The 25261-nt window shown below is 47.2% G+C and overlaps 2 protein-coding genes across 15 annotated transcripts in view; one reads left to right on the forward strand and one right to left on the reverse strand.

Moving 5' to 3' along the window:
* Positions 1-25261, forward strand: part of HMG20A (high mobility group 20A) — an 848022-nt gene that overhangs the window by 427887 nt on the left and 394874 nt on the right. The gene's annotated exons all lie outside the window — the stretch shown is intronic.
* Positions 1-25261, reverse strand: part of LINGO1 (leucine rich repeat and Ig domain containing 1) — a 632098-nt gene that overhangs the window by 98953 nt on the left and 507884 nt on the right. The gene's annotated exons all lie outside the window — the stretch shown is intronic.

Raw genomic sequence — 25261 nt, forward strand, 5'->3', positions numbered from 1 at the left:
AATGAACTCAGGCTTGTTAGAGAGGTTAAAAGCAACAAAAAAGGCTTCTATGGGTATGTTCGTAGCAAAAGGAAGAACAAAGAAACTCAGAGGAGACGATGGTGAAATGCAAACAGGGGACACAGAAAGGGCTGAACTCCTCAATGCCTTCTTTGCCTCAGTCTTCTCCGATAAAGAAAACAATGCCCGACCTGAAGAATTTGGAGCAAATGATTCAGCAGAGGAAACACAGCCCAGAATAACTAAGGAGATAGTACAAGAATACTTGGCTAGTTTAGATGTATTCAAGTCTCCAGGGCCAGATGAACTGCATCCAAGAGTATTAAAAGAACTGGCAGATGTGATCTCAGAACCACTGGCAGTCATCTTTGAGAATTCCTGGAGAACAGGCGAAGTCCCGGCAGACTGGAGGAGGGCAAATGTTGTCCCTATTTTCAAAAAGGGGGAAAGAGAGGACCCAAATAATTACCGCCCAGTCAGTCTGACATTAATACCAGGGAAGATTCTGGAGCAGATCATTAAGCAAACAGTCTGTGAGCACCTAGAAAGGAATGCTGTGATCACCAATAGTCAGCATGGATTTCTGAAAAATAAGTCATGTCAGACTAACCTGATCTCGTTTTTTGACAGAATTACAAGCCTGGTAGATGAAGGGAACGCAGTGGATGTAGCCTACCTTGATTTCAGCAAGGCATTTGACAAGGTGCCCCATGATATTCTTGTAAAGAAGCTGGTAAAATGAGGTCTTGACTATGCTACCACTCAGTGGATTTGTAACTGGCTGACTGACCGAACCCAAAGGGTGCTCATCAATGGTTCCTCTTCATCCTGGAGAAGAGTGACTAGTGGGGTGCCACAGGGTTCTGTCTTGGGCCCGGTCTTATTCAACATCTTTATCAACGACTTGGATGATGGACTCAAGGGCATCCTGATCAAATTTGCAGATGACACCAAACTGGGAGGGGTGGCTAACACCCCAGAGGACAGGATCACACTTCAAAATGACCTTGACAGATTAGAGAACTGGGCCAAAACAAACAAGATGAATTTTAACAGGGAGAAATGTAAAGTATTGCACTTGGGCCAAAAAAATGAGAGGCACAAATACAAGATGGGTGACACCTGGCTTGAGAGCAGTACATGTGAAAAGGATCTAGGAGTCTTGGTTGACCACAAACTTGACATGAGCCAACAGTGTGACGCGGCAGCTAAAAAAGCCAATGCAATTCTGGGCTGCATCAATAGGAGTATAGCATCTAGATCAAGGGAAGTAATAGTGCCACTGTATTCTGCCTCTGGTCAGACCTCACCTGGAGTACTCTGTCCAGTTCTGGGCACCACAGTTCAAGAAGGACACTGACAAATTGGAACGTGTCCAGAGGAGGGCAACCAAAATGGTCAAAGGCCTGGAAACGATGCCTTATGAGGAACGGCTAAGGGAGCTGGGCATGTTTAGCCTGGAGAAGAGGAGGTTAAGGGGTGATATGATAGCCATGTTCTCCTTCTTTGGAGGTCTTTAAGCAGAGGCTTGACAACCATATGTCAGGAGTGCTCTGATGGTGTTTCCTGCTTGGCAGGGGGTTGGACTCGATGGCCCTTGTGGTCTCTTCCAACTCTATGATTCTATGATTCTATGAGTCTATGATTCTATGATTCATTTGGCTTATGCTGAGGTTGCTGGTGCAGCAGTGGCTCTGGTTGCTGAGCTGCTGGTGTCAGATGTCACAGGGGTGATGTGGAGCTCAGATAGAGGGAGCTGAACTGGAGAGATGCACGTTTAGGGCACCTGTGTCTCTTCTGGGCCACCTGAGCATCAACAGAAGCTGCTTCTCTTCAAAAAGCGAGTTAAGGCAGTGAAGCAGGAAACCTGGCGAGTATGAGCAGCTCTCAGCGAGGTGGCTGAGCTGTGCATTTAGCAGCAGGACTGGGCAGGATAGTTGTGAGCCAGAATTTCCTGTGCAGCCCAGGCAATGAGGGGCCGCTCCACCATCCTGATATGCAGCATAGGAAGCAGCTGTGGTGAGGAGAGGGCACGTCAGAAAGCCAAGTCAAAGGGAGGGTGAAGCTTTCTTGTGCTCAGGAACAGGTGAGCACCCCCTGCCATTTTGCAGGAATGTTTCCTGGGGTGCAACGTTTGCCCTGAAATGCTCCCCTCCCACAGTATTGGTTCTGTCCTGACCCCCCACGCCGGTGTCTCACCCCTAAGTCCCACAGGAGAGACAATAATAAGGATTGGAGTGCCACGACACAAGCACTTCCATGCCCCTCCCTCGGAATGGAAACATATTTAATTCCCTTCTTATGATTGTATTCGCAGCTTAATGTTTTGGTAGGAAACAGAGAGCAGCTTACACGTGGGGCTCCTAGAGGGCAGCTTCTGCACTTCAGCCCTGCTATAGGATTAGGCACTCAGTGATGACAATAACTAGATTCCAGTAACTATAACAGGCACTTCAATGCATGTGAATTTGTGCAGCCAATTTCTTTTTTCTTCTATTGCTTGCAAATGGAGAAGAAGAAGAACCCCCCCCCCAGCTTCATAAACTGGAGCCTTAAATAATTTATTCATCTTAAATGTCCAGGCCTTACAAGCCTGGGATTCCTTGTTTTCATCCTTACACTTCCAGCCCACTTCAGGTAGACACGAGGAGGGGCTATTTGGCCACTGATGCTCTTTCCACTAATCAAGTTTTAATCTCATCTGATTAACGAAGAACCATCTCTCTGTGTTGCCAGTCCTGCGGCAGAATCTCTTGAACCCTCTGCCCCTTTGTGTGGACCTCAGAACAGGCAGCTGGGATGGCACACCTGTCATTCGCTTGCTGTCTTTGATGTACCAAACACACTTCTGGGCTAGAGGCTGAAATTACCCTCACGGCTGCAAGTCCCAAACAACAGCAAGGTCTTACACATCTTAGGCAGGGATTCAAGTGACAAGAAAGGCGATTCCGGTGAAACTTCAAGAAGAACTTTCTCACAGTAAGAGCTGTTTGACAGTGGAGGTGGTGGACTCTCCTTCCTTGGACATCCATCTGTCAAGGATGCTTTAGCTGCAATCCCTGCATTGCAGGGGGCTGGACTAATGACCCTTGGGAGTGTTCATACCTTACATTTAAAGCACATGGCTTTCCCCAAAGAATCCTGGCAGCTGCAGTTTGCTAGGGATGCTGAGGATTGCAGCTGTGTATTTGGGAACTGCAGTTCCAGGATTCTTTGTGAGAAGTCGTAAATATGCAGCAGTGCTTTAAACTGTCCTGGGAGGGCAGCAGCAGGGCCTGACTGTGCTGGAGAAGAAGCACAGAGCACCAAATTCAAATCCTCCCTTCAGGTTCATTGGCCAGGCATAGCCTCCAGCCCAAGCCCGACCTCACAGGGTTGTCGTGAGGGTAAAATGCAACGAATAAACCAAACATCCTGTCTTCTCTGAGGGATGTGGTAAGCAGCCATGTCCATTAACATTAATGCGTTTACTCTGAGAAGGACTAACCCTAGAAGCAACCCCCTATTCCTCAAGAGCCAATTCCATCCTTTCTGCAGCTTGATTTGTGGCTGTTGTTTTTAAATATATGCACAGAAAAATGCACATATCCATATGTATTTGAATACATTTTAAAAATCAGAACATTTATAAATGCAATTTATCTCAAGATACACATGCTTTCCCTTTAACTTTCCTTTTTAATTTTTTAAAAAAGAATCTTCTTTTTTGAGCCAAGAACTGTTTGTCAGAACATTTTGCATTTGGAAAAGTGTGAAAGCTGGTAGGTAACTGAATTCCAATCCACACATTAGTTTTGGAGGCAGCTAACAGGTTAGTCCATACAGACAACCACCAATTCCTCTGTTGTGGCTTCTCCCTGGCCCTGTCTGTCTCCCTTTTGGAGCAGTGAGAGGGGGCCCCAGCTCAGTGGGTAGAAGAGCGCTTGCATGGCAGGCACAAGGGTTCAACCCCTGACTTCTCCAAGCAGAGCTGGGAACAACTTTGCTAGGAAACCCTGGAATGTCACTGCAAATAATCAGTGTGAACCAACCTGTGGAATGGGCCGACTTGGTTTGTGGCAGCTTCCTGCATCCATATGGACATCCAACTTTGTAAATGCATTGGTATAAAGGTTTCAAATATTCTTACCCCTGGGGGGCTGATTTAGGCCCTCATTTGAAAAGCTCTGGCTTTGCTTTCCTGGGCTTAAAGAGCTTCTCCATCACACCCAAGTCCTGCTGTGCTTTGAAAGGGGCTAAATTGACAGGAGACAAAGAGGCTTCTAATTATTCCCGTTATTCTTTTTTCTTTCACATCTTCACACATTCCTTTTTAACAGGCAGAGAGACAGACAGGAGGAGGGAGAAGACGAGAAAGAGTGACACCACTGAAAATACCAGGTAAATCGTGCTACACCCGGATGTGCTGCTGACTGCAACTCTCAGAACTTTAAGAGCACGTTGTTGTTGTGGTGGTGGTGGTGTTTGTCAGTTGCTTCACACAAGGTGGTGGACTTTCTTTAATCTGCCAGGGATCCCTTAGCTGTGGCTCCTGCATTGCAGGAGGTTGGACTAGATGACCCGTGTGGGTCCCTTCCAATCTGCAATTCTGTTATTCTAAAAGGAAAAAGTATCAGCACAACATTACATAGGTAGTGCTGGGGCGGGCAGGGGATGTGAAAATAACATCCAGCAATACATTCCATTTGGGAACATTTTACTTTACAATTTACAAAAATGTGTAAATTGGAAGAAATTCCCACAAAAATGCATTTAAAATACTAAAACCTTTGGATACTTTCTATTTCTCATTTCTCTAGTCTTCAGTTCACTTCTCCACAATTTGATTAATAAAAAAATAGAATTAAATAAAATTTAGTGTGAATTTCTTCTAATAAACACATTTTTGTAGGCAATGTTGCCTAACACACCCATTTCTGCAAAGCAATTTCCTCAAACTTAATGCATTATTGGATGTTGCATTCCTTAATATATATGCATCATTCTGAACACTTTGCCTCAGTCAATGCATTTTTGTGTACATTGAGTGGCTGAAGAACTGCGTTGCAGAATTCGAAGACGTGCAAATTTCAAAGGACGGCTGTGATGCTGTTCTCATATTGTTTAGGAAAGTGTCAGTTAGGTCACTTTGCCTCTAAATGTGAAGTGACTCTAATATCTCCCCCATCCCTACCTTAGTCCCAGGCTAGCTCATCTTCCACTTACCAGAGAAGTGGAATATCTTGGAAGCAAGAGGTAAATTAAGGCCATTGCGTGAATCAAAATGTCATCTCTGTTTTACCTTTGGTGCTTGCATGTAAGTAAGCAGATAACATTTGGTTTGGGGTTGTTGTGTGAATATCTCCAAAGCCTGTTTGGCTGGAATGAACTTGCCATCTCTCCACAATGTGGCACTTGCAACACAAACAGCCTCATTCTGCTTCCTTATGAAAGTAAGGGGTTTTTTTTGAGGGGGGGACCCACCAACATTATTTGTGCCTCGTTCAAAGAATGCCTAACTAATTCCTTGCTCCCCCAAATATTGCTCATCTCACACCTCCGTTACTCCCTCTTGAACTAATTATTCCAGCGACATCTCAGATATGGAGAGAGGCTTCTACTGGGTGTGAGTCATTATTTTCAGACACCAGCTTATGGAATTAAAGGCAAACCCACCCACCTTTCCACTGGATCATGGCCAAGGGAAAAAAATCTATGCAGATAAAATTCCTAACGCATAGATCTACTGCCCACTCCCTGCAAGTGCAGCAGAAGAGAAAATGTCAGCATCCACTCATGGATATGAAGAACACTGGAGGAATTTGATCTTTGCATGTACTGATACAAACCAACCTGATCTGCACCTTTGAGACAAGGGCGTGGATTGGAACGTGAGTTTTCCTTCAGATTTCACACTTCTCAAAACTCTGGGCTGCTGTTCTGCACTCACAAGATATGCCAAAAGATGATTGCAAAATGGTGTAGTTTAGGAAAAAACAAATTTAGAAAGGCATCCTTAGCTGGACCGGTGGACTCAGGTCCTGCTTGTGCACTTCCCATGGGTCAACTAGGATGCCTGGATGTTTTCCTCCTGAAAGGCTCGGTCTCCCCGGTCTCTCCCTTGGTCTGATCCAGCAGGGCTCTTCTGTTCCTCCGATGCCATCTAGCCTTTTTAAAGATGTACATCCAATGCCTGCAACCAGACCCATCGTTCTGCATTCCTGGACATGGAGAGAAACGTGTTCCTCCGGTCCACTTTCAAGGAATTCCCCCAGGGCACTGTAGATGCAATGGACACTTCCCACGCCCAGGAGCTGCAGGAGAAAGTGACCAGCTCCATTGCCCAAGGTTCCCGTATTTCAAATTGTGAAAATCCAGAGAGAAAAGTTGTTCAGCTTTTGGGGGGTAAAGGTGTTGAGTTGTTGTTCTTGGTTTGTTTGTTTGTTTTTGGCCAAAATTGCCATTTTTGAGCTACTTTTTCTGGGAAATTGGCACTTCTGCCATGGGCTGCCATACATCCAGATTTCCCCAGACATTTTTTTGGGGGGGGGGCAGTCAAGTTCCACCTGGGCACTGCTGCTGGACCCTGCAAGGCACACCTTCCCTGAGGACACTCCAGTTTGCTCTCCACCGCTGCCCTCGCCTGTAAAGCCTGCCACCGTTCACTCCCTTGCATCTAGCCAGGATGCTTGCCACTGTGGCAAGTGACTGGCACATTTCCAAAAAAAGGATTAAAAGCAGGAAGAGAGGGGAACACAAAGAGCTGGTGTAATTATGTGCAAAAAAAAGAAAGAAAGAAAGAAAGCAAAGAAAAGAAAAGAAAAGAAAAGAAAAGAAAAGAAAAGAAAAGAGGGGGAGCCCCTTCATAAAGGGAGAAAAGAAATATATCTCTGTGTTATTTGAGTGTAACTCATGACCCCTTTTTTAGCTAATACTCAGGCTCTATCCAGGAGATCACTTTGGCTTTAATACCTTTCATAAATTACCGAATTTATAAAGAGGGAAGCAGATGTCATGTCATTCCCACAAATACCTCATTAGTGAGAACAAACAAAAGGGGGAGGTTGGCATCTCTCTTATCTTCCACCTCTCGCTTACCACCCTCCACCAAGATGCTGCAAGGCAGTCTCCTCGGGGTTTAGAGCCCTGGTTCCCAAAGGGGGCAGGGGGGTTACCTGGGGGTGCACTTCATGACTATCAGACTTTGGGAAGCTGATATCACTGGATCAAGTTCATCGGTTTTGCGGAACTGAATAAATGTGCAATTAAATGTTACTGGTCTGAATTTCGTTGTGTTATTATCTTCCTTAGTGGGCCATGCAAAACTCTATTCTAAATAATGTTTTTTATAGGGTAGGGGGACACTGGGGATATATGGAACCAAGGGGGTGGGCTGGGAACCACTGCCTAGGGTGATCAGGAAAAGCTTCTCTGTCTGTCTTTCTGTGTCTGTGTCTGTCTGTCTGTCTGTCTGTCTGTCTCTCTCACACACCCAGACCAAGACATACATATCCAGAGCCCTTCTATGGTGTGTGTCTCCTATACATCTGTATGCACATCAGGATAAGACAGAAAGGCAAGACTGCTTAGGGCCACTTCCTCCCCTCCATTATTTTTTTTAGGTGTGTAAACCAATGTTGCTGTATGTGCTGAAACATAAGATTTATTTCTGCAATTTATGTTTATCTTTTCAACCTACATGCCCGAATAAACAATAAAAGAAAGCAAACAAAATGTCAGTGCTAAAATCACATCATGCAAAACAGCAAACATCATTCAACCATTTTGCTTAACACTCTCCCTGCTACTCAGTTGCAGCCAGTAACCCACCTTGTACAGCATAGCCAGCATTTGGTAAACTCCACATCAGTGTCTGGGACTTGATGGAGTCTTCCTGCCTCCCCCAACCCCAACCCCTGGACACCAAGGAAGTGGGGACAGAAGCAATGCTGATCCTCACTTTTCCATTCAGGAGAAATTGACAGCGCTTTTTAGGTTTCTATTTGAAAACATACCATGAGGACTAGCGACCTGTCTTTGGTGCTGTGCTTTAAAACTACCATGTAATTGCGGCTGCTCTCTTTCTAGCCTCTGTTGGCTATGGAGAGTCCTAGGATAGGGCAGAAAGGGAAGAGTCTGTGTGGGCAATGCTGAAGGATGCCAGGTAGTTTTGTCCGTAAGTGCAAATGTGTCTCTGCACAAGCACCCTGATGCCAAGCTGCTGAAAATAAAGCTGTCACTGGGGCAGTGTTTACACTTCCTTTGAGTTATTTGAGTAAACCAAAGAGGACAAACTGAATCACTGGCATTTTGGCCCGTTCTGCTGAACCCTCCGTGGACAGACCGCAGTCTCTGAGTCATTTGTCCTCTTGTGTTTGCTTAAATAATTCAGCAGCAATGTAAATATCCCTCACTGAGCTCCTATTCCTGGGCCGTCCACGCAATGCTCTTTGCACATACCAAGTTGGGCGCCTCATCCCACATGCTGGTGTGCAGAGGAGTTTCATTCCTTCCACCACAGCAGCTACAGCTTAGGCGGCCAACAAGTGGGAACAGTGACACTGTCAAAATCTGAATTGGCTGAGGATGCAAAATCTAGACAGCTTGCAAAGCTCCTCTCAAAGAGGAAAAGCTCTTCTCCTGTACAGATTTTTAATCCAAGATGCAGAAGAGGGGTGGAGAGCCTTCTCCAGGCTTAAGGCCTCACTCCCTTCCAGGCAACTTCCTTTGGGGGGGGGGGCACACATCTGTGGTGTCATTTTGACACCCAGGCAATTTCAGAGCTCTAGGACACCGTCCAGCCAGGCAGAGATACTCAAGGAGAGTGGGGTGCTGGGCTGGTGAGGGGGGTGGTCTGGGGAACACTCTGCGGGCCAGACAGGGTGGTCTGGGGTGTGTGTGTCTGCACCTGCCCTTCCCCCAAGCCTGAGGCTTCACATCCCTATAAGGGGGAAGAATCTAAATGCCTCCTTCCTGGCTTCTTGCTACCCCACCCGCTCCCAGGTAGACAGGGTGAGAGGTCTTGGGGTAGGAGTCAAATCATATCCTTACATAACGGGGTGTGTGACATGGTCCAAAATGGGCTTGGGGAAAACAATCCTTTCTAGTCAGTTTTTAAAATGCAATTCCCAAATCTGAGCAAGGCTGCAGGAATTTGCCCCACCATGAGGCGGGAGACAGGGATAAAGTCCTGCTATGGAGGGAGGACTCCATAATGTGGCCAGCCATGGTGGGCTGCCTGGTCAGCCGATCAGCACTGATCGAAAGCCTCTCTTGCCAAGGAACAGTCAGGAACACTTTCAGGTAGCTGTGGAGAGCATTTGGCTCTCTAAATGTACATGAACTACAACTCTCACCTTCCCTGGCCGTTAGCCATGCCTGCTAGGGCTTGTAGGAGTTCTAGTTCAACAACCCTCACATCTGCTTTAAGGCTTCAGATAGTGCCTTGGTAGGTGACATCAGGTGTGGTCTGGGGGGAAGCATAAGAACCTAAGAAGAGCCCGCTGGGTGAGGCCAATGGTCCATCTATTTCAGCATCCTCTTCTCACAGGGGCCAACCAGATGCCCCAATGGGAAACCCACAAGCAGGACCCAAGCACAAGAGCAGCCCTCTCCCCTCCGGTGGCTCCCAGCAACTGCCATTCAGAAGCCTCGCTGCCTTCAGCCGTGGAGGCACAGCAGAGCCACTGGAACTAGGAGTCATTGGTAGCCTTACCCTATGGTTACCAGACATCCCCAGTTCCTGGGGACAGTCCCCGGATTTACAAATCTGTCCCCGGACAAAATCCGCCCCCAGAATGTCCCCGGATTTCATTGAATGTCCCCGGATTTATATTTTAAGTGTTGTGGATTTATTAGCAGGGAATGAATGTTGTGTAATTGATTCAACGGCACAAGACACATCATATGAGGACTTAAGGTGAGGCAAAATGGCGGGCGCCACGGCAGCGAGCAGCTCCTGAAGCCAGCCAGATCCAACTGCGCTACCAGGCTGGCTACCAGGCTGCTGAGGCTGTTGCTGCCGCTGCTACATCAAGTGGGGAAACCGCTGACCCCCCTCCCCGCGACCCAAATCGAGCCGGGCACAAGAGAACCCAGCCACCTGGCCAACTGCCCAGCGGTGCTTCAGGGCCAGGAAAACCCTGGAGCTGACGCAAGGAGAAGGAGGAGAGGAGAAGGAAGAGAGAGAAAGAAGGAGAAAAAAGAGGGGAGCCCCGAACTTGCTGCGCCGCCACCGTCGCTGAGATGGAGAGGTAGGAGAGCACCGGGAGGGCAAGGACATGTGGCCGAGCCTACTCCACGGCAGCTAGTCCAGAGGAAGGCTGCGCGACAGAGGAGACCACAGAAGAGAAGATATTGCTTATTATTTTTTAAAATAACTTTTTTCTCTCTCTCTTTTTAAAAAAATGTCCCCGGATTATTTGAAAAATCTGGTAACCTTACCTTACCCTCCATGAATAGGTCTAATTCTCTTTGAAAGCCACTCAAGTTGGTGGCCATCACCACTTCCGGGGGGAGGCACTTCCATAGTTTAACTCCTTGCTGAGTGAAGGAGGACTCCCCTTTCTCTCTGGGTGCCCATGACTTGCAGTGTTGCGAGAGGGGAGGGGGCTTTTCTCTATCTACTTTCTTCATGCCACACGTAATTCTGTAGACTTCTATCATGCTGCTTATTCCTCACCTTTTCTCTAAACTAAAAAAAATCACCTGGATCATTTTGGTTGCCCTTTTCTGAACTTTTTCTGCCTCTAGAATACCCTTTCCAGATAAGGGGATCAGAGCTGTCCACAGTATCCCAAATGAGGCTGCACCCTAGATCTGTAGAATGGCATTGTGATATTAGCAGGAAATGACCTCACGTCAAACTGGTCCATGGGCTGGAAGTTCCTCATCTTTGGTTTAGACACAACTGTCTATTTCCCCATGCCCTTAAATCCTATGCTACAGGGAGGAATTTGCTCATACCTAGAGGTCTTTATGCAAACATGCCTGATTCAATCTCTGCTGACTTTTTAAAGCTGCTCTCTCATATCTGTAAATGGGTGGGCAGGTCCATACAAATGCTAAAGAATCCTTGATTAAATTGTGATTAATGAAGCATCTCAAATTTCACAGCCCATTAAAGAATCACTGAAGAATATTAGCACCAACAAACACCTTAAGAAAAGCCACCCAAAGGGCATATAAATAAAGAGAAAGGCAGGATAGATATGCCTAGGATTGCCATGTCTGGCATACTGACACAGGAGGGAGAATTTCAAAAGAGGCGGCTTCTCCCAGCAAGATGAAGAAGCAAGAGTCTGTTGAAATCTGCCCTTCTGCTAGGGCCAGAGAGAAAGCACTGAAAATGCACAAAAGTGGCCTAGTCATTCAGGAATGGGGAACCTTAGGCCAAAGTTCCCTGTGAAAATGGATTGATTTAATAATCTGGGAATTGTGGCTGGTTGGGGGAATAGGGGGTCACCTAACACCTTTCAGCCCCCTTAACAAACGACACCTCCCATAATTGTTTTGGGGAAGCCACGATTGTTAAAAGTAGCATCATAGTGCTTTCAATGTATCGCTTGGCTGTGGCCAACATCAACTGAGCCACCACCATAATTGGGAATATTGAGAGAAGATCCACCAGATCTTAGGTTGCAGGAAGGGTGGCATGGGAGGAGGCAGTCCCTCAAGTATCCTGGACTTAAGCCATTTTGAACTTTAAGGGCCATCATGATCCATGATCCCAAGATCCATTACCTCTGGTACCTTCGGTCGAGCCTTCTGCATGGAAATAAGCTGGTACTCTCTGATGAATGGTGACTCTCATCATGAACCCATCAGGGCCTTCGGGGGAGGAAAGTGCGGACAGAAGCAATTGATAATTAACTCCTTCCATCACACAACCTTAATGAGGTAGCACAAATTTGGTCCTAATGAACATAGGTTTAACGAAGGTGGCCGCCTCCAGGTAGTGGTTTTGTTCCCTAATTCTTTTCCAGCCTTTTATGGGTTAGAGTTAGAAGAAATGAGAATGTTATTGCCCAATTAGAATTGCTTAATGACCACCCTGTTCATTATTCTTCTCCAAGCAAACACCACGTGCCAAAGTGAAATACTTTCTCCTCCCCTTTCAGTGCAGCATGCTGGGAAATCCTGCTCACCTCCTTGCTGTCTCCAAGCAAAGCAGCAAGGAGTGGGGGGACTGGATGTGTCGCCCTCCAGCATCCCTTGCAAAGGACTGTCTGTGGGTACAAGGAGGATGTCTGACGAAACTGAATATTGGAAGATTCAGGACAGATAAAACAAGGAGTTATTTATGTTGGGTTTTCTTAATATTGATGTGATGTTTGTAATTATAACCTGCATGGCAGCACATCTGTGAGCTCTTGACAATTCAGCACATCGGAGGTATCCTAACAATTTAACTAATTAGCAGGGGGAGTTTACCTGCTGTACTGAATGCAGCAATGTGATAGGGTAATTGATTATCTGAAAACTGTATGTAAGTTGATCAAGTGCTGTAGTGTGAACTGTTGAGGAATGGTGGTGAGAAGGGGTGTTTTGCAGCTGTTGATTTATTATATATTCAAAAATTAAAAGTGGCAAAGATATTGCAGGCAAGTTTTTATTTCATTGCCCCAGTCGCTGCGCAAACTCGGTTGGCTCAGATGCCCAACAATTTTGTCATGCAGCGCATGGCTGGACTGTGGAACTTCCAAAGGAGGTGGTGATGGTTGCCAACTTGGAAGACTTCCAAAGGGGGTCAGGCAAATTCATGGCGGATTCAGCTGTGGATGGCTGCTAGTCAGGATGGCTCTGCTCTGTCTCCACTGTCGGAGGTGGTATGTTCGGAGAGAGGTTCCTGGGAATGACAAGTTTGCAGGCTTCCCTCAAGCTGCTGGCTGGCCATTGTGAGAACAGGAGGCTGGACTACATGGGCCACGGGCCTGATCCAGCAGGACTCTTCTTATGTTTTTAAGTTCTCCTGATTTGTTTTGTTTTCACCATCCATGGCAACTGATCCCTGAGGAAGAAAGGTGCTTGTGGGTTTTCATTTTAGAATAAAAGGCAGATGAGCAAAGACATGAGCCAGGTGTATAAAATTACATCTGATGTGGAGCAAAGGCCACCAAAGAGATGCTTGCCGTTTGCCCACCAGCATCTCCTGTCTAGATGCCTCCGAAGTCCACTAGGCATGAGATGGGTTGCTCTGCCTGCTCAGTCCTGCTTCACTGTATGAAGCAGGAAAAGTCCTGTCCAGGAAAAGGGACAGCTCTCTCTGGCTTTCTGAGGACTCCCTCTTTTGCAGCTCCTCTATTCCACTCCCCCTGCCACCTGCTTTTCAGATTCTATGGGCACTGAGCATGCTCAGGCTGAATTAGACTGTTTTGGAGGGTTCCTTGGGGGTGGGGGGGGGGGAGAGAGTGCATGGAGGGTGCATAAGTAGATGGCACGTACGGCATGAACATTGGAAATAGAAGGGTGTGTGTGTGTTTCAGATAATGCTGCTTTTAGAAAGGCAAAAAGCTGCCCAAGGGAAGAGGCCCTTTTATGTGGAACCAGTGAAGCTTCAGTGGTTGAGGTAACTAATGGGAAATGGGGAAGGAAGCCCAACACAGACAATTCTGCCAATGAGGAAGAGAGATGAAGATACCAAAGATTGGCTGGGATCACTGAGTAAAACCCTTAAGCGCCCCTGGGAAGCAGTGTTCCTTCTAAAAAGTCTCTGATGCCTTGGTGGATTTAATTCAGAAGGGATTTACATACTAAAATGCCTGTGGCAGAGCAGAGGAAAGCGGGCTGGGCTGGGGGGCAGAATTGCAGGGCTCGTTTGGATCTGGAAGCCAAAGACAACCCCCCCCCCCCCAACATGCTGGTCACACAGGGGAGCAGCAAACCTGTTGAGATACGGAGAAGGAAGAGGAGAAACAGCTGCAAGGGCTGGAAAGAGGGTGGGGGCAAATCTTTGGATAACTGGCTGGGGGGGGCATTTATCCACATTTGAGCTCATCTGGGAACTTGAACCACTTTCTGCTGCAAATACTGAGCGCCCCACTCTCCAGCTGCACCTGCTTCCAAAGTGTGGCTACATCCACAGTATGCACTGAACCCCCAACTGCTATACTACTTAAACCATCCTGCTTCCCCCAAAGAATCCTGGGAACGGTAGTTTGTAAATGGAGAGCCCACTTCCTCTCACAGAGCTACAGCTCCTGGAGTTCACTGTGGAGGGAGGGGGGGTTGATGCTTAAGTCATTCTGGGAATCATAGCTCTGTGAGCAGATTTCCTCATAAATTCCTGCGCGCGGAAGCTGCAATCCCCAGGATTCTTTGGGGGGAGACCACGACTGTTTAAAGTGCTAAGGCAGTGCTTTAAACATCTAGCACAGATGGGGCTTTTGAGCAGCAATGGCTCTGGATTTCGCACGGCCCTTTGGCAAGACGCCCTTGCCCCCGGCTCCGTTAGAGGGTCTGCCTCTTTGCCATGATGAGCCACAGCTCCTCCAGCCACTCCTCCACCTCCTCCTTGCTCCACTGGCCAAAAGCCTGTGATCATCACTCTTGTCTGAGGAGAAGCAAGGAGGTTCACTTCTGCATACGTAACAGTTCCCATGAAGAAGAGGAGGGCTTGGTCTGGTGGCAAAGTGGCTCTTGGGGTACAAACCATCAGCAGATGCCTGGACACCAGCCCAGACCATGTGCTCCGGTTTTTAGGCAGGCTCACCAGTAGCCAATCAGCAGTCGGTGCAAAGTCCCAGTTAGTAGGTTGGACAAGGAGTGGTGAGGCATTCTCACTTAGGTGCCAAGTACTCTGGGTGACTTGGCCCAACCACCTGCTCTCAACCTAGCCTACCTCACAAGGTTGTCCTGAGGCTGATAGCCAATGGGGAGAGCCCTCTTTGGCTTGATTCCTGCATGCAAGTTTCCCACAGGCATCTTGCTTGCCATTGAGGGAACTGGATGAGCCATTGGCCTGATTCTTCTCTCTCTCTCCTCACCTGGCTTCCCTGGGAAGGAAGGTCATGGGCTGCTGTGTCATCACCACTGGCAAGTCACCCAGGCCATGCATCTGTTGCCCTCCATATCACTGGGCTGCATGTGAACCAGCCTAGTGGGGATAATGGTGCCAGCCTGATGAAGCCATAGCACAACATAGCCAATCAGAGGGGGTTATGGGATCACCTGACTTCCCTTGGTCAGGAGGATCAAGAGCCAGAAGGATAATCAGAACTCTTCAAGCTACAGTTGAGAATTGTTTTCCTCCTTCAACTTGCAGACCTCCTGATAACCTTTCCTGGCTCAGGTGTGACACCAACCTTGTGGCTTCCTCAACTCACACAGTGACCCTTAAGACAGGGCTGCCTTGAGAGGACTTTGTGAATATCTAACCAGCTGGCTGCTCCTTCTAGTTTAATTTTTTCAAAAAACACCCAACTCACCCCCCCCCCGGGATGTTTAGAGTTAAATCAAGAGTGCAGGTGCCTTGATCACAGCAGAGAAAGAGAGGAGGTGAAAAGCCCACCATGTTATGACTATTAAGATGAAAAAGTATGACAGCTGCAACATCCAGTCTTTTTTTTTAAAAAAGGAAAAGAGCACTTTAAAAGACAGAGAAATTTCCCCAGGAAATTGCACTATCCGTCAAAGCCCCTGTCAGTTACTTAAACGCTGGAATGGCACAGGTCTAGTCTAAACACCTTGGCTCCATCAGCTGAGCAGAAATGAAATTTCAAAATCCATATAAAATAAACAAATGAGGTTTTGACAAAAAAAAAATTTCAAATGTGGCTACATTTTCTTGACAGCCCATTCGATCCTGTTAGCAATATAGTTTCCCTTTCCCCAGCGAATGAAATGAATTAGCTAGCTATGGAAGGGAGGCTTGGGGCAAATTTCATGGGCGAACACCTTTGGTATTGCAGAGGGAGCTTTGGCACTCACAGCTGTTTCCTGAAAGACTCTTTCCTGGTCTTTTCACCCTCTTTTCTTCTGCTCAGCTCCTGTTCCAGCCAAGCAGAGATCAAGTAGCCAGCATGATGCTGCCACAGCACAGCATAGCCAATCAGATACAATTACTGGATGACATCATAATAGCATATCAGACCACAGGAAATGCTTCCTGCCTTTATTCTGAAGGGAGAATATTTACTCCCAGCTTCAAGGCCTCCCCAGTTATTGCTAAAGTGGGTAGGTTTTGCAGGAGGCGTTGCTTATTTTCATATATCTCCTGCATCTGGGTGCATTATTTATTAAATTATATTTTGATCCAACCATCCTTTCAAGGAGCTTCTCCAGTTTATCATCGTAACAACCCTGTTTTAGGGCAGCTAGGCAGAGAGTACGCCTATAAGGGACCCCTATATGGGACGCATATGGGATGCACATCTCTGGGCCAGTGATAATTTCAAGTCCAAGAAGCAAGGTTTGGGCATTTTCTGCCCATCACAGGTGGAAGGGGACAGGGAAACTCTGAGTACGATGGCATCTTGAGTCTCCTCAAACTCAATATCACAAAGGAGGTCTGGGGAAAAGGATGCTCATCAGCAGCATTCCGTGCGCCGTTTGTGCCTAGCCTACTTTGCAAGGTCATTGTGCAGATGAAATGGAGGAAGCACCCAAGAAAGTGGAAGGAGAAGATGCAGCTTGGTTGTGAGCAAGGCAAGGGCAGCTGCATGTGGCAACATGGCCCTCCGACTCCAGGTTCTACCCAGGAGTCCACGCAACTGTCGTAGGGATGCACCCTTTACCAACCAGCCAGTTTCAGCCCGGCCATGTTTCTAATTGAACCTCTGACCTGTTGCAACCAAGTATTCCTCCCTTGGAGTGGGATGACGGATCCTCAGTCATTCCGTACTCTGTGAACTTTGCTTGGGCAGAGAGGCAGGACTCAATGACTCAATGACTTCTTTCTAATCCAGTTTGGGTAATGCAAGGAAAGGTGTTAGCAAAGCACATAATATTAGAGGGAGGTTTTTTGGTTTTTTTTAGGTCGCCCTCAGAATAATTCATAGGGAGAGCAGGCTTCACTCAGCTGGGCCTCCAAAAGCACAGGAGATTATTTCCATTGCTTCATGTTTGGCTGGCTTACTCCTAAAACTATTAGTGGAGTAAACAGAGTTCTTCAGATGGCACATTGTATGACTTATCAATAAATGCACCTTCTTATAAATCACCTCACTAGAGGGCAGGTAGAAGAATCCTAGTCTTTCCCCTGAAAAGTCAGTTTTAAGAACCTAAGAAGAGCCTTTCTGGATCCAGCCAGTGGCCCATCTGGTCCAGCCTCCTGTTCTCCCCATGGCCAGCCAGATGACTGTGGGAAACCAGCAAGCAGGATTCAAGCACAAGAGCAGCCCTCACAGCTCCAGTGATTCCCAGTAACTGGTATCACTACCATCAACTGTGAATGCAGACAATAGGCATCATGACTGGGCCCGGTCTTATTCAACATCTTTATCAACGACTTGGATGATGGACTCAAGGGCATCCTGATCAAATTTGCAGATGACACCAAACTGGGAGGGGTGGCTAACACCCCAGAGGACAGGATCACACTTCAAAACGACCTTGACAGATTAGAGAACTGGGCCAAAACAAACAAGATGAATTTTAACAGGGAGAAATGTAAAGTATTGCACTTGGGCCAAAAAAATGAGAGGCACAAATACAAGATGGGTGACACCTGGCTTGAGAGCAGTACATGTGAAAAGGATCTAGGAGTCTTGGTTGACCACAAACTTGACATGAGCCAACAGTGTGACGCGGCAGCTAAAAAAGCCAATGCAATTCTGGGCTGCATCAATAGGAGTATAGCATCTAGATCAAGGGAAGTAATAGTGCCACTGTATTCTGCTCTGGTCAGACCTCACCTGGAGTACTGTGTCCAGTTCTGGGCACCACAGTTCAAGAAGGACACTGACAAACTGGAACGTGTCCAGAGGAGGGCAACCAAAATGGTCAAAGGCCTTGAAACGATGCCTTATGAGGAACGGCTAAGGGAGCTGGGCATGTTTAGCCTGGAGAAGAGGAGGTTAAGGGGTGATATGATAGCCATGTTCAAATATATAAAAGGATGTCACATAGAGGAGGGAGAAAGGTTGTTTTCTGCTGCTCCAGAGAAGCGGACATGGAGCAATGGATCCAAACGACAAGAAAGAAGATTCCACCTAAACATTAGGAAGAACTTCCTGACAGTAAGAGCTGTTCGACAGTGGAATTTGCTGCCAAGGAGTCTCCTTCTTTGGAGGTCTTTAAGCAGAGGCTTGACAATCATATGTCAGGAGGGCTCTGATGGTGTTTCCTGCTTGGCAGGGGGTTGGACTCGATGACCCTTGTGGTCTCTTCCAACTCTATAATTCTATGATTCTATGACTAGTAGCCATCGATAGCCCCCTCTTCCATGAATCTGTCTACTGCTCTTTAAAAGCTGTCTAGGTTTGGTGGCCATCACTGCCTCCTGTGGCAGGGAGTTCCATAGTTTAACTATACCCTGGGGAAGAAGAAGAGGGGAGGAGCGGAGGCGGGTGCTCTAGCTTCTTAGTGGGCATCCTTTCTCACTGAGAGGGAGGCTGTGGTCACAGCCTCTCATAGACGAAGCCAGGGGTCAGCAACCTTTTTCAGCCGTGGGCCAGTCCACTGTCCCTCAGACCATGTGGTGGGCCAGACTATATTTTGAAGAAAATTAATAAACAAATTCCTATGCCCCACAAATAACCCAGAGATGCATTTTAAATAAAAGGACACATTCCACTCATGTAAAAACACACAGATTCCTGGACCATCAGCGGACCAGATTTAGAAGGTGATTGGGCCGGATCTGGCCCCCGGGCCTTAGTTTGCCTACCTATGACCCAGGCAATCACCTCAATGCATTGAGAAGACTAAGCCATGGGTGGCTTAGAAGACTAAACCAAGGCCCGGGGGCCGGATCTGGCCCAATCGCCTTCTAAATCTGGCCCATGGACATGTTTTTACATGAGTAGAATGTGTTCTTTTATTTAAAATGTATTTATACCCTGCCCATCACGCTGGGTTTCCCCAGCATCTCTGAGCAGCTTCCAACATATATAAAAACATAAGAAAACATTAAACATTTAAAAAGTTCCCTATACAGGATTGCCTTCAGGCAGCTTGGGGGCCGGATAACTCCATACCCGTCAGCATTTCTCCCATGAAAACAGGACCATCCTAAGGAAAAGCAGGACACTCTGCGATCAAATCAAAAAATCTAAATCAGAGACGTTCCTGGAAAATGGGGACACTTGGAGGACCTGACATTGGTTGCTCTGCATGCTTTTGTCTCTGGCCCAGCCCACCACGGACATGTGGTCCGCCCCTGACATATGTGTCACACAGGCCACTGATCCTTCCCTTGGCAGCTCCTGAGCACCACACAGCTGGCTGAGCCAGCAGGCCGCAGGAAACAAGCTCCTGCAGATCCTGGCACAGAAATGTTCCCCACCCCCACCCCCACTCGACTGCACACCTGCAGAGACCAGCAGGAGAGCAGAAGGACCTGCGAGGCAGAATCCAGCACTGCTTCCTTGCACAATTGTGCCCCCCCCCCCCCAAGTGTGTATGGCAAAGCCAGCAAACAAGAGACGCAGCATGAAATAACTGCAGATAATTAAAGGATTGGAGAGCCGTATCTCGGGAGAAGCAGGGAGTTTTTCATTATCCATAAATAGCTCACTTTGCAGAACTGCTTAACTCCTCATTCCTTTGCATGTGCACTCGCTCACAGAAGTATGGCTCCCACAAAAGCAGCATTTGCATTTGCAGAAGGTGGAAAGTTCATGGGTGCACTTAAAAGCCCATCTGACTATGCAGAGGCCTTCGGGTGGCTTGCCCCATCTGGGTGTGGTTTCCCAAATGTTGCCTTTGGCCAGTTGGACCCCCCTGGTGGGCCAAGACTGGCTTGCGGGCCAGAGGCTCCACACCCCTGGTCTACACTGACTGGCAGCAGCTCTCCAGTTTTTCACACAAGAGATGCCAGGGATTGAACCTGGCAACTTCTGCATGCAAAGCAGATGCTCCATCCCTGAGCTATTATCCTTCAGCTAAAAATAATGTAAGATTCTGGTCCTCATGAACTGCCCCCCCCCCCCAATACAGCAAACAGCATAGCCTGCCACAAAATATTGGAAGTGTAGAATGCTCCTGTTCAGGGTTCCATCCCAGGTTGGTAATCTGGCTGGTGTGTTTGCTCCGGGGAGGAAGGGGGTGGCTTCCTTCATCTTCCCATGCATTGCACTCCCACATGCACATACCCCCACCTCCTGTGCTGTTGAAGCAGCAGTGCCAGGTGAGGGCTACACAGCAGAAGATGCAGGGCATATTGGTAAAAGGAGCATGAAAGGGACACAGGAAGCCCTTGGCACATGGCCCTACTCAGGGCCACTGGGGATCAGAGCACCATAGCAGGGGGCTGAGTGGGGGGGTGAGAGTCAGTTCCAACACTGGCACTAAGCCCAGAAGTGTCTGGCACATGAGCAGCATAGCACTGCAATTGGCTTTGATGGTTCTTGCACCATAAGACTGCAAGGTCTTTTTCTTAATCTGGAACCAAATACCAGAATATAAAAGATGTCGCAGGACATCTTTCTTGCCATTTAAGATTTGTTCTTTCTATGGAGAAAGCTGCCTTGCCCACAGTTTTGTATGCCTAGGTTATGTCCAGGTCAGATTACTGCAGTGTTCTCCACATGGGGCTACAGCTGAAGATGGTTTGGCAACTGGTACTTCTACAGAAAAAGAGTGAGGCAGCTAGTGGGAGTGGGGCTAGGATTCTGCATTGGTTACATGGGCTGCCTCTGTCCTTATCGGGCTTATGGGAGGTGCTGGGATTGACCTTTAAAGCCCCCCATCAGGGAGTCATTGGCAGTGGGTGCTACAGCCCTGAAAGTTCTTCTCAAGATCAGATTTGAGTCTTTGGTCAGGATATCAGAGAATTCCTGTGAAAATGGAAATGGGAACAGGAATTGCTAATGTTTGCTTATTTGTGCATGTGCATAAAAGAAACCCATCCCGTTATCAGTATTCACTGTTACTGCTGCTTTCTTTCCTCAAATTATACATAATTGCATGCACATGCCGCCATTTACAATGTGTTTCCTTGGCACTGAAATTGATGGAGTGGAGCAGAAAGCCATGCCTTCTTGCATCCCTAGTCTTGAGGGTCTTTTGGAAAGCTCACGGATAAAGAAGCAATGTGACCTCATGGAGAGCCATATTCCAGAAGTACTGGGGACACAACCCAAAAAGCCCTGTCCCCAGTACCCATCAGCCTAACATCTCTTATTGAAGGGCCCATGGAGCAGGACTCCCAGCAGAGATTTTGGGTGAGATCTCACCCCGAATGGGAGCAATCCTGCCTGAAATTGGTGCAGATGGCGGCACCACTTCTTCTTCAGCAGCAGATGGGGCACATTGCGCAGTGCTGGTGGCGGCGGTGGCGGCAGCAACAGTGACAGCGCCGGCAGGAGCAGGGGCAGGGGAGGGTGGCTCTTCCCATTTCTCCTCACACAGAAAAATGGGATACCCCCAAAGGGGGGTATAAATGCAAGCAAGGAAGGATGGCTGAGCAAATGGAAAACCCTGGAACTGACAAAAGCATTATTTCAGGTTTGACTGTTACCGATGAGGAAGTCAGGTATTGCAAACCCAAATAAGGATGGATGCCATTTTAATGCTGAACTGAAGCAAAGTGGACCTTCTAAGGATCCTACCAAATGTTCCCTCCTCAACGGAAGATGCACAAAGTCTACTGAGCTGAGAGTCCTAATGCAGGAATATTGTGTGTAGTTACTCTGAACTCCTTTTCTTCTCTTATTAGCACCACAGAAGCCTTTTCTACAAGTTTCCCAAGCTTCCTTCATAGCTGAGAGTTGATGACAAAACATTGCTTTTTCTGAAGGGGGTGTGGACTGGGGCTGCAAGATGGGGAAAGTGGTGGTGGCTGACCATCTGCTCCTATGGAAACAGTGGAGAAGACAACTTGCCGTCTTAAGTTCTCAGAGTTACATATTTGCTGAAAAGCAGAGGGCTGTCCTGACCAGGAACAACATGAAAGGCCTTGGGAAATTTGTGCATCTGCAGTGTGCCAGGAAGCTTGGTATCTGCAGGAGGTTACCAAGGATGACCCCTGCTCCAAAACATGATGCTGCCCATCTTCACCCTAAAGTGGTACATTCCTTTACACCACATCAGGACTCAGCCACCTGATTCTACCAACATCCATGGGAGGTTCCCAGTGGACTACCTTGTGTGAGAGATCTTGCTGGTACCAAGGAGAACTCTGTGGAACAGCATCAAGACACCATATATCTGGTTCTAATGGAGGTCCCTCTTGTTATCGTTTTAATAAATCCCCCATTACAGAAGCCAGGGCCATCTCTGAAAGCCTGTTAGCAATTAATACAAATTCATTAGCCAGCCGGCCTCCATATCTGTGGCACTGTCCTGCCCTCTCAGACACAATAAATCCACTCAAATGGGCTTTTTAATCATTGCCTAGCAGAACTCCAAACACAAGGATGGTTAATTATAATGGAAGCCAATTGCCTTTTTGATATCCTTCACTGTTGAAATCATTTGCAATTATCAAATTACATTCTGCCAACTGGCTTGCCTCAAGGGGTCAGTCTGTTAGCAAGCCTAGGGAGGCCATATGAGCACATGAGGGGATTATAAATATGGATGTTGAGTGACAACAAGATGTCAACCAGGAGATATGGCAGGAGAGAGTGTAAGGTTTAGATGAGACAAAAGATCCATCTGCGCCAACAGTCTCTGGCTAAGTATGAGCACCCAAGGGTTTGGGCCCCACCAAACAAGGGATGGAAATGATGGTCCTGTTCCATGAATGCTCCTGGCCCCAGGCATTCAACCGTCCGCTGCAGGGATGGGTATCCCAGGCCTCTCCAGGTGTTGCTAGATTCCAGTTCCCATCAGTCCCAGGCAGCAGGGCTGGCCCAAGACATCTTGGCACCTGAGCTGAACCACCAATGGGCACCCATCCCCCCCAGTTTAGTGAATGTGGGAGGGGGGACTATGTGCCACACCAACAAATAACTGGAAAGAAATAAAATTTAAAATAGAGGGCTTGTTCAGATTTCCTTTTGTGCCACACTTTCCAGGCACAGATCTGTGTTTTAAAGCTCCAAGTGCCCCCTCCCCACGTCTTGGTGCTTTCCCTGGGGAAACCTGTGCTTTACCACTAAATTGAGGCAAACAACAATCCACAGAAAACCCAATTGCCATTTGCTCAAATTCAGTAGTCAAATGCAGGTTTTTCGGGGAAAGCACCAGGACAAAAAACAAACAAACAAACAAACAAAAAAACCCCACCCTGCCCAGACATGGAGCTTTAAAAGCTATACCTTTGCCTTGAAATGTGGCACAAAAGGCAGTCTGGAAAAAACATCTTTGTCTTACACCCTACAGTTCAAAACAAGGCATCCCTCATATGCAAAACGGCCACCTTTACATTGCTTGGTGCCTTGCAGTTCCACACCAGAGAGACAGGGTCAATTTCACAGCTAAGTCTGCCAGTCTATGCACTCTGGTGTGTGAGTGAGTACAAGTGAACTTAGACTGACTCTGAATAAGCATCCATAGGTTTATGCTGTGGATCCTAAAGACTGACTGACATGGAGCAACTAAGCAGAGCAACTGGAGAAAGGAAAAATTAAAGAAATACTTTTTAAAATAATGAAATCAAAATGCCCAGGCCACAGTCACTCCACCATGATGTCTTCTCTTCAAATTAAATACAAATGATTGTGCCATCCCGAGGTCCCCAACATCAGGCAAGAGGCAGGAAAAAAATGAAATGCTGTATATTCATAGAGCTTTTACAGACATTATCTCAGAAATCCTTACAACCACTCTGTGTTATGGAATCTCACAATGTCCTGTACAAGCTAGGTTCCCCTCTCTTATTTTCTGGAGCGGGACGGGAAGACACCAGGAACAGTCCAGGATGCTGCTCGTATGCTTCTGTCACTGTTTTCTGATTGACTCCAGCAAATCTCATAAGATCTTAGAAGAGCTGGGGTCACCACAGGGGTAACAGGGGAGAGGTTTGCATCCACAATAAACCACCTTGAGCACATTCTACAATTTTGCTCCATTTCCCACCCCCTCAAGATAATAGACTTGAAGTCAAGACTGCATTCTCATTGCTCCCCCACTGTTTGGGTTCTGGGGTCCTCACTTGTCAGTTGCCCACCAATATTGCAGTGGTACACTTAGATAACTTTAGATCATGGGCTTAATGGTCTTATGGAGCAGGGGACTATTGAGATGGTCATGTATGTTACTTCACTTCCATCAAATGGCTCTTTCGATGGTAGTCTTTACTATTTCTCCTGCTCTGAAATGAGATCAGCCAGCCCTGCTGCCTTTGAGGTCCCCTCTTGCTTATTCTGTTTAGTTGAGTCCTGGATGTCTGCCCCAAAGTCTGACTCAAATAGCATCACTTCACCAAATTGACACAATAAGAGCAGGCAGCTGCTCCCAGCAAGCTTGTTGGTGATGATGGTCTTCCACTGATGTTGTGACTCCTGAAAGGTGAGTCCCGAAGGAGTTTCACCTCCATTGTTCTGGTCTCCTAGCAACAATGCTCACCAAATTCAAAGCCTAGGGGCAGTTTCAACAACATAGGACTATTAATGGGCACAAGAAAGACACAGCTCCGATTACCTAGTCATAATGCAATCTCCGAATCACTGGCAAATGGATTTTGCCTGTGGTCAGATTAATGTATTCTAAGAGTTCACTCAAGGACGGGGATCTGGCTGCCAGTAACGTAGGGCTTGAATTGACTCTTGGACGAAAGCTATTATTATTATTATTATTATTATTATTATTATTATTATTATATTTAATGAAATGGAAATTAAGAAGAATAAACACAGAAGAGGATAGGGGGCTGCCACTTTCCAGTATGGCAAATTATAGCCTTCTTAAATCGTGGCACCCAGAACTGGACATAGTACTTATTTGGCAACATGGTGCCCCAAGAGAGGAGAAAATTTGGCACCCTCACCCAATCTCACCTTCCTAAGTTGCAACTCAGTCATCTGTCTGACTGTGGTCTAACTTTGAGTAGGTGTCCATATAGGTTTTCTTATTCTTATTCTTATTTTGCACCCCCTTGGAAGTCTGCCCTGTGTGAGGCAACCGTCCACACCTCGCTAAATCCATCACTGCAACACTCCAGATGGGGTCTGACCAAGGCAGACTAGAGCGGGACTATTTCTTCCCTTGATCTGGTCATTATACTTCTGCTCATGCA

This window comes from Podarcis tiliguerta (genome assembly GCF_965153285.1).
Source record: "Podarcis tiliguerta genome assembly, chromosome: 9".
NCBI lineage: Eukaryota > Metazoa > Chordata > Lepidosauria > Squamata > Lacertidae > Podarcis > Podarcis tiliguerta.